Raw genomic sequence first — 8441 nt, 5'->3', positions numbered from 1 at the left:
ACCGGTCGAGCCCCCAAATCATTCCCTCCCATGTGCAGCACTAAAATATCCGGTGCCCGATCCAAATGAGCTACTTTATGGAACTCTGGCAGTACTCTTCTCCACACCATCCCTCGGAAACCCAACCACCGAACCACGGCTTGCTCTCGGCTGAAGCCCAATTGCCTACCGTCGGGCCTCACGTCCGCCCGCAGTGCCCCCCAGTGGACAAAAGAGTGCCCCATAATCCACACTAACAACGGGACTCCACCTGCAACAAGACAACCAAAAATATTTAAAACCAAAAGATAATTACATTAGACCGAATGCCTAATTCCTTACATAAGACAGGTATCGATCGGAACTCCATCTCCCAATGCGTTTTATCACTTCCTTGCCTAACCCCAAACCATCCGCTTCCGATGACGCGCCAATTCTGAAGGAATGTGACCCATATACCTCAGGGCTAAGGCCCAACTCAGCAATACCCTTCTTAAACACTGCTATAAACTGGAAACGCGATAAAAATTCACCATTTTCATGACACAATAATGGGCCCTTCCTCCCTGACCAAACCTGCCAGTAAGCCATTAAACATGTCCAAGACAAACCAAAGATCTCTTAACCTCACCTAAGACCACACGTTTTCCTCTGCCCAATTGATTTGTCATCCCCGTCTTATCCAAAATTCAATGCCCCCATCTCGACCGCTCATATCCTCAGCAAACAAACCCCCAACCTTATTCTTGCTTGGTGCCACCAATTCACCTACCCTTAGTGCACCAAAAAATGCCAAAGCAAAAGCCAATCTAAACAATGTGGCCTCGAAAAATGAACAACAAATCCTATCCATTACCAAACCCAAACGTTCCAAGATACTAAAGGTTACCGGCCTACGTTTATCCTACACTTTACCTCCTTTCCTAAAGCCCTTCAAAGCTTGCTTCACCAAAAAGGCCTTCGTAACATCCTTCGTACCCAGCAATTTAAAACCAAATGCTAATCCTGCCACAAACTTGCCAACTTTTGAAATCGACTATCCGCTCTTTGCCGCCCTTTCCCTGCAGAAACAACACAGCCGTCTATCTACCTCACTCTCCACTCCACCCCACTCCCGAATCCAACTTTGCCATACTCGCAACGATGCCTCGTATGATGCCCAGGTCTGCCTTGTGATAGACTCTTGTATTAACCGTCCCACTCCTCCATAACCATCTGCCACAACCGCGAAGGGCATTCTTGACCCACGTCCTCTGCCTCTGGTGCTAGTGCCCGAAAACGATCCCACTGAAAACGAGACAAGGCATCTGCTATGGAATTTTTTACACCTGGCACATGGACTGCTGTAATCCAAGCATTCAACTTAAGACAACAAAGTACAAGTTCCCTCAGCAACCTAATCACAGGCGGCGACAAGGCCGACAAACTGTTGATGACCGATACAACTCCCATGTTATCGCAGTGAAACCGAATTCTCCTGTTGGCAAAACACTCCCCCCAAATATTCACCGCCACAACAATAGGAAACAACTCCAAAAATGCCAAGTTCCTCGTAAGACCCCTCTCTTTCCACAAATTCGGCCACTCACCTACACTGCACCGCCCTTTCCAGTATTCCCCATAACCAGCACCTCCTGCAGCATCCGTAAATATCTCACAATCATAACTGTTCAAAAACTCCTCCTGTATTAACGATCTTCCGTTATAATTTTGCAGAAACAACTTCCAAACTTTCAGATCCTCCTTGTGTTCTTTATTTAAGCGAATAAAATGATGCGGAGCCTGCACTCCTGCTGTTGCTCCAGCCAACCTGCGACAAAATATTCTACCCATTGGCAAAATCCTGCCCGCAAAATTCAAACGCCCTAACAGTGACTGTAACTCCTTCAGTGTCACCTTGCGCAATCTCCCGATCCTATCGACCTCCTGTTTAAGCAAAATCAATTTATCATCTGGTAACCGACACTCCATCCTTTCAGTATCAATTACAATGTCCAGGAAACTTAGGGTTGTGCAAGGGCCTTCCGTCTTTTCTACTGCCAAAGGTACGCCAAAATGCTCTGCCTCCCACTCCATAGTACCTAACAAATTCCTACACAACAATGATTGCGGGGGACCTATAAACAAGAAGTCGTCCAAATAATGAATGACCGACTTCACAGAAGCCAGGTCCTTCACTACCCATTCCAAAAAACTACTGAAAGTTTCAAACAAAGAACACGAAATTGAACAACCCATTGGCAAACATCTATCAACATAATACTCCCCTTCCCAAAAACATCCCAACAACGGGATGCTATCCGGGTGAACTGGCAACAACCTAAAAGCAGACTCAATATCAGTCTTAGCTAGCAACGAGCCTGGCCCATACCTCCGTACCCATTGTGCCGCCGCATCAAAAGATGTATATTGGACCGAACACAACTCCTGCGCAATGCCATCATTCACTGAAAGCCCTTTAGGGTATGACAAATGCTGAATCAAGCGAAACTTATTCACCTCTTTCTTGGGCACAACTCCTAACGGTGAAATAATCACCTTGTTGCTAGGCAATTCCTGAAACGGTCCCGCCATCCTGCCCAATTCAACCTCTTTAGCGAACTTCGTCTTAACCACCTCTGGATAACGGTGAGCCGACATTAAATTTTTAACCGAAAAAGGGACTACATGATCAGGAGCTGGTATTCTAAAACCATCCAAAAACCCATCCTCAATAACTTTAGCCTTCAACTGATCCGGATACCTATTTAGAAAGGGGGCCATCGCGTGAACCCTCACCGGAGTAACCCCCTTGACCGGTAACCACCGACGGCTTTCCTTTTCCTCTCTTAAAGCATTTTGATGCTCTATGTGAGCTTCCATTACAATGGGAGCACACATGCTTGAATTTACAGGAGTTCCCGTACTTGCATTGGCCATCATTAAATTGCCAGCAAGTTCCCGCTTCCTTTTTAATGTTTTGCGCCCCCTTACTACCTCCCCCATGTCCCGCTGATTGATTCCCGCAACTGTTGTTCCCGTGAAAGGACTGCCCATACCTCACTGGAGCCATAACCCTCAACCACAACCCAATGTCTTTCTGATCCCATTTGATCTCCGGTCGGACTGCTTTTCTCTGTCGAAATTGCTCATCATATCTTAACCACGCCTGACCCCCGTAAGTCCTCTGGGCCTCCCCGATAGCATCAAGCTAGCAGAATAAGCCTGAGCAATTATCAGGAGCTTTCTCCCCAATAACACTAGCCAATATTGCGAAAGCCTGTAACCAATTTACAAACGTCTGAGGAATCAACCTCCACCTACGCTTCTCCTCCTCCTCTTTTCTACTCTCATCCCTTTTTCCCTTATCCAGGTTAAATTTTTCCAATGGAAGAAGGGAAAAAATCTCTACGTACTCATCCCGCCAAATTTTTTCCTTTACCTCTTTTTTTAGGTGTGCCCCCAACGGCCCCTCAAAGCACACATAAACTTCCCCTTTTGCCCTATCGCCCAGTCTTACATTATCCGCCTTGTCCTTTTCTGTCTGCACACAAACCGATACCCCAGAAGGTATAATGTCTGCACTGACCCCCGACCTGCCCATCTCGCTTCCCACCTGCAAAGACACCGGTTGACTAGGCACCCACGTCGCTGCCGCGGATGCCAATCCACCCTGATTAACTCCCCCCACTATCTATTCTAGCCAAAAATTGCGACATATTAAACAAAATGTCTCTAAGACCCATTATATCAGACCCGCAACCTCCCCTAATATTTTGCCCGCTGGGCCCCGCCGACTGCCTATCAACTCCCTCATACGGTAATGACCCAGCGGGCGACAAACAAGACATAGAAGCAAACTCACCCAGCTGCGCAGGTGCTGTGTCCCTGCCAGCCGAAATTCCTGTGTCCTGCCGACGCCTGGATTCACCTGTATCCTCCCCACTCTCCGATCCGTCCGACTCCTGCTGCAGCGCAAGGCCCGCGCCCCTGGCCTCCTCGTCACCAGGGGGGACCTGAGCACTCGCCGCCATCTCCGCTGCTCATCCTCAGTCAATCCTGGCTCTGGTCCTTCCTGCCGTCCGTGACCTTCCTTGATTTCCAGACCCCGACTCTCGTGTCCGGCCTGTCGTGTTCCAAGTTTGACTGCCAGGCATCCCAGTGCTAATGCCCGCCGCTCCACCGCCTTGAATGTGTTGCATCGAGCCAGGCAGCAGATCTTCAAATTGCCGCTGCCTGCCCGTGAAATTCTGCTGCTGCATCCCTGTCCCATTGTTTCTAGCAGGCACCCCGACTGGAGCATCGCCACTTGTACCTGCCGTGCAAATGATCCTTCTGCTGCTCCCCCCGCTACGCGTCCTCTGTGGTCACGGCGCTTTGAATTGGTGCCTTTTCTTGAACTGGGGGGCGTGTGCATATCTCCGTCGAAGACTTCCTAAGTAGCCCCGTCACGTGATGCCGGTTCCGGAAGTGACGTTGCTAGCACTTCCGGTGATGTCCCGCCCACCGGAAGCTGACGTGGCTGTATCGTGGGCATTGCTTTTGGCGCGGCCCGGGCCCTGGTATTGCGGCGTGACACCGGAGCAGGCCGCAGCACAGCCGACCGGGTTCTTTCAGTTGAGGACTGCGATACACTGCAGATGGAGCCCGCAGGGCGGCTAGGCGGATTCCTGCCGCGGCGGGCACGCTGACGGGGAGTTCCAACAACACGCTCACCGGACGCAGGGTCCCCTGAGGGGCTCCGCGGCCTGCGCCTGCTGCCCGCACTAACCGTGTCCGGAGAAATCCTAACGGGGGGCCTCGTCCTCCTGCTGGCCCTTCCAGATCTCGATGGAGGTGCTTCTGCCCCATCACTCCCCAGCAATCCAGACAGCTGGGACTCCAGCCACCCTCCACTTCTGGATCTTGCAGCCTCCCTCAGTCTTGCGCTCAAGGAATCTACAGTTTCCATATTCTTGGTAAGTGTCTTCACACAAAAGGACTTTCTCCAATGTTCTTGTCTCTGGGACTTTTCCAATGCTTTCTTCTCTGAACTGACCGTTTCTCACCCCACCCTTTCTGCTTTATCTATCCCCCCCCCCCCCTCAAATGCCCACCCTTCAACCTATATCCAATCCCTATCCTTTTAAGTTCAAATTACACCCTCCTGTCCCCTCCCGGTCATGTGGGGCTTCCATCTAGGTTCCTTGCCTCCAGCCCCCTTCTTTAGTGAAAATGAATTGACTAGAGAACAACACTAATATGTTAGCTAAGTGCTGTGTTGCGCTTTTTATTATAGTCTACCCTTTGGGACCATTTGAGTTTCCTCCATCCCCAGCTTCCTTCTTATTTTCACAGCATTAAAGTGAAGGTGCCGCAGTTGGTTTTTTTTTGTATTCATTTTTTGTTTCATCTGGTCTTATCCTTCAGTCACCTCCAGAACTGCACTCACTATTCTGCTGTTACATCTTGTCTTATCCTCCAGAGCTGCGGTCACTATTCTGCTGTTACATCTGGTCTTATCCTCCAGTCACCTCCAGAGCTGCGGTCACTATTCTGCTGTTACATCTGGTTTTATCTGCCAGAGCTGCGGTCACTATTCTGCTGTTACATCTGGTTTTACATCTGGTTTTATCCTCCAGAGCTGCACTCCCTATTCTGCTGTTACATCTGGTCTTATCCTCCAGTCACCTCCAGAGCTGCGCTCACTATTCTGTGTCATCATGTAACAGAATAGTGAATTCTGATCTGGAGGTGACTGAAGAATAAGACAGCACGTCTTATCCTCCAGTCACCTCCAGAGCTGCAGTCACTATTCTACTGTTACTTGTCACTGGTACCTAATCCATAATGTGGCACCCCAGGGGTCTGGTCTCCACAGTAATAGCAATGTTATGTCTGAGAGCAGGTGGGAGGTCTCTTGGTCAGGAATCCTATGCATGCCACACCTCCTGCCCGGTCCTGGGAGGGGAAGGACTTCCCCTATATAAAACTGGGGCTGAGGCAGGGTTAGGGAGAAGAAGAGTAGAGAGAAGAGGAGCAGCTTAGGAAATAAAGATCAGGAGCTCAGTGGGAGCAGTGCTAAAAGGAATCAGGGGCTGGCAGCTGAAGAGCTCGCCCTGATTGAAGAGTTACCACCGGACCCGGAGTCCGAGGCTGTGGGGATTAACCTTGACCCAGCAGCAGAAACCGACCGGCAGGGGATTTCAGGTCCTCTGGCCAAGAAACCCGAAGGCACGGTCACACGCGTGGGACCAGCACCGCCGTCGTGGAGCGGAAGCCACTAGAAGGCCCCGAGTCACCGGCCATACGGGTGAGCACCACACGGTACACTCAGGGACGTGGGCTACCTTTACCCGCCTCTAGCAAGGAAGCCAGAAGAGTATAATTAGTTGGGGAGGCCTACAACTCCGCCTGGCCAAGGGGGATCCCATCTGCTCAAGGACTGACCAGGCCCCGACCGCTAGCCAGTACTCCGGGAGGGTCTATCTTTGTCACCAGTAAAGACCCTGAACTACACCGCATCGTCTCTGAGTGGTTCCTGCTACCCCCATCATCCACGTCGGCTGCCCTGAGGCCATACCCCTCCCGTTGGGGGTTACACCATCCACGCTGCACCATCCTTCCACCGGCCTCAGCGGTCTGCCCTGCAGCGGCAGCTCCATAGCTGCATTCAACGGGTGGCGTAGTCGTCCTACATCTACTGCTAATATACCGCCACTTAGTCTGACTCCCTGGGCACGGACCGGGTCATCGCCACGAGACTACTACCCCTATCCGATCCGGCTCCGGGTAGGCTCCCGCGTGCGCAACGCTGCGCGACTCAGGCCCAGGGGCGCGTCAATAACATGAGAGGTCACATGACCGGCGACCCTTTATATTTGCATTAATAATGAAAATGCAAATTACTAAATAAAACTGAAACATTTAAATACATTATATACAAAATAAATAGTAAGAACACAAGGACAATATTCAGTCCAGGCCTGGGCCGCAGAGCTGACGCTCTAATATCAGACCTCAGTGACCGCTCTGTACTATATACTCCTGTATATCCAGGCCTGGGCCGCAGAGCTGACGCTCTAATATCAGACCTCAGTGACCGCTCTGTACTATATACTCCTGTATATCCAGGCCTGGGCCGCAGAGCTGACGCTCTAATATCAGACCTTGCTGCATAAGGATCTGCATGTAGTTGTGTGTTGGTATCACTTTGTGTCTACAACAAAATGGCTCCTCACTGTGAGAGATCCTAATTCCTAAACTTCATTGTCTCTTATCCATTTGTAAACACCCAGAAAGGGAGGGGGGAGGAGGAGACATCAGACATGGAGCAAATCCAGCCCAGATTTTCAGCAGTCGTAATGCATGCCAGCTCTACACAAGGTTTTCATGCCAAATTTCAGTAGCGGCTCCCCCTAGTGTTTCAAAGTGGAACATGTCAAACTTTTTAAATTATTTTTCATATTTTACTCCATTAAAAAAATATGATAATATCGGAGAAACGAATCAAAACCATAATACTTTACGTTTTCGCAAATGTTGAAAACATTTTTTTTGATGGCACCTTCCCTTTAAGGCATCTGTACTCATGAGAAGTCTTTACACTCCTTGAAAATTGCACGTGTCTATACATTTAGCAGCTGGGTTCAGGAGAGTGATGACTTATAACCAGGACAAACAGAATAATGAGAAGAATGTATCAGGCTGGGTCTGTCAGTGGTGTAAAGTGATCCCTGCCGCTCAGGTCTCCTATTCTGTAGGACACTTCTGTAGATTGCATTATAGGCCGTCCCTTAGTCATGAGCAGCATTTAGTTGTGTGGAGCATGAATTGCGGCACATACATACGACGTCAGAGACTGGGAAGGTGGACGTCTCCCGCTGGATTTAGGCCTTGAAGCAGTAGGAGGACTAAGTTTCTCTCCAGTTGACACAAGGGAATCAAAGCCTTCAACATCTAACAGATAAAATACAGATATGGCAACAAATCTATCAACTAAGTGACATCTCTTTCTCTTCAAGTTGGATACGGTCAAACAGCTTCTCTGTCTTATACACGGCCATTTATTCTTTTCATCAGTATTATAAGTACTCAGTCGACTTCCCCAGAAATATAAAGAACCAGGAGGAACTTCTGTTCTATGATGAGATCGGCCTCGTGTTATAGATTTACTCCATTCAGGAGCAGAGGTTTCCCACAACGTAGTGATCTACTGCCATGAAGCTTCTACACTATTCTAATCATTGTATCCTGGGTTTTTATATGTATTGCTTGTATAAATAGGATTTCTAGTTGTAATGATGTACGTTAATCTATAACTGCTGGGCTACTGATGACCAACACAGACTAAAATACATCACATGCCGAAATTTCAACTTATTATCTGTCCCATCTACCCAGTTCTTTGCACAAAAGAACACAGCCAATAAATGGCCAAGGATGGTAAAAAAAGGCAGAATTTTACATTTGGCCAACAGTTTCTGATGCCAATTTCAGTGGGC

Source organism: Phyllobates terribilis, unplaced genomic scaffold, assembly GCF_046119375.1.
Source record: "Phyllobates terribilis strain yellow unplaced genomic scaffold, ASM4611937v1 Scaffold_1039__1_contigs__length_458448, whole genome shotgun sequence".
NCBI classification, from domain to species: Eukaryota; Metazoa; Chordata; class Amphibia; order Anura; family Dendrobatidae; genus Phyllobates; species Phyllobates terribilis.
The sequence above is the reverse complement of the archived record's forward strand: the minus strand, read 5'-3'. Positions refer to the sequence as shown.